Consider the following 1,361-nt stretch of genomic DNA (forward strand, 5'->3'; position numbering starts at 1 on the left):
TTACATGGAACAATGATATAAAAAAAGATAAAAGAGAAAAACAAATTAATAGACCATTAACCCCACAGTTCATGAAGAAACTGTAACATCAGATTAAACATCCCCAGATATGGGAAATGACTCTCACTGTGAGTTGTATCCCCACATGGCTAATTTCAAAGTAGGGAGTATGGGAATACTAAGCTGGAAAAAATTAATTCTGAAAGGTTTTTACACCCTAATTACTCCCCTAAAAGTATGGAGACTAGAATATCAATTTTCATAATGAACAAACACATATCTAGACCTACTTTAAGGATATGACCTGTGATGTATTTTTTTCTGAAAGTTTTGTTTTTCAGTTAAGAATTTAATCTAGGGTCTACTCTACTCTACCACTGAGCTGCATTTCCAGAATTTTTATTTATTTATTTATTTAAATTTTGAGACAGAGACTCACCAAGTTGCTTAAGACTTTTCTAAATTACTGAGACTGGCCTCCCATTTGCCATCTTCTTGTCTCATTCTCTCACATCACTGGGACTATTCATCTATTGAAGGGCATCTAGGTTGGTTCCACCACACTTTTCTATACAACATCTTTTGATAACAAACATGCAAATTGCACAACAAAAAAATGTTCCAACAAATAGTAGTCCTATAATTCAATTCTGATACTCCTATAGATGTCACAATTTGGGGTTCACTCCTATTGAATTTCACTAACTTTAAGTGCCAGTTGCAAGCCTCAGAATAACATCAATATTTATGATCAGTTTCCCGTAAACTGGCAGTCTCTACAACTACACACTTAAGTTACATATTCTGATAGAACTAATTATGGAACAAAAAAGCACACTTTACTTATGTATACCAGGTTCTTTTTTTTTTTTTTTTTTCTTTTTTATTTATTTATTTATTTATTTATTTTTAAAACCGGAAACCACTCAGACTGCGTTCCCTCCCTCTTACTCCCCTTAAACGGAGAGAAGAACGATCATCAATGGCAAAAAGCAATTGCAGTAAAGCAACACCAAATGCCTGCTTCACGCTCAGAAGGAAACGCTACAGCTCCTCCTCGTGGTTTTCGGTACTCTACACCATCAGAGAAACTTCTCTAGTAACGAACTATAGAAATGATCCCTGAAAGTATAGTCTTCAGGTTCTTTTTTTAAAAATTTTTTATTGTTGGTTGTTCAAAACATTAGATAGTTCTTGATATATCATATTTCACACTTTGATTCAAGTGGGTTATAAACTCCCATTTTTACCCCGTATACAATTTGCAGAATCACATCAGTTACACATCCATTGATTTACATATTGCCATACTAGTGTCTGTTGTATTCTGCTGCCTTTCCTATCCTCTACTATCCCCCCTC

The 1,361-nt window shown here is 34.3% G+C and overlaps 1 non-coding gene across 1 annotated transcript; it reads right to left on the bottom strand.

The window, feature by feature from the left end:
- Window positions 1-921: 921 nt before the first annotated feature.
- On the bottom strand, window positions 922-1,138 carry LOC139706296 (small nucleolar RNA U3). The gene has a single exon (XR_011707901.1). It is a non-coding gene; the product is annotated as a small nucleolar RNA U3 (small nucleolar RNA).
- Between the last annotated feature and the right edge of the window lie 223 nt (window positions 1,139-1,361).

This window comes from Marmota flaviventris, chromosome 6, assembly GCF_047511675.1.
Source record: "Marmota flaviventris isolate mMarFla1 chromosome 6, mMarFla1.hap1, whole genome shotgun sequence".
NCBI lineage: Eukaryota > Metazoa > Chordata > Mammalia > Rodentia > Sciuridae > Marmota > Marmota flaviventris.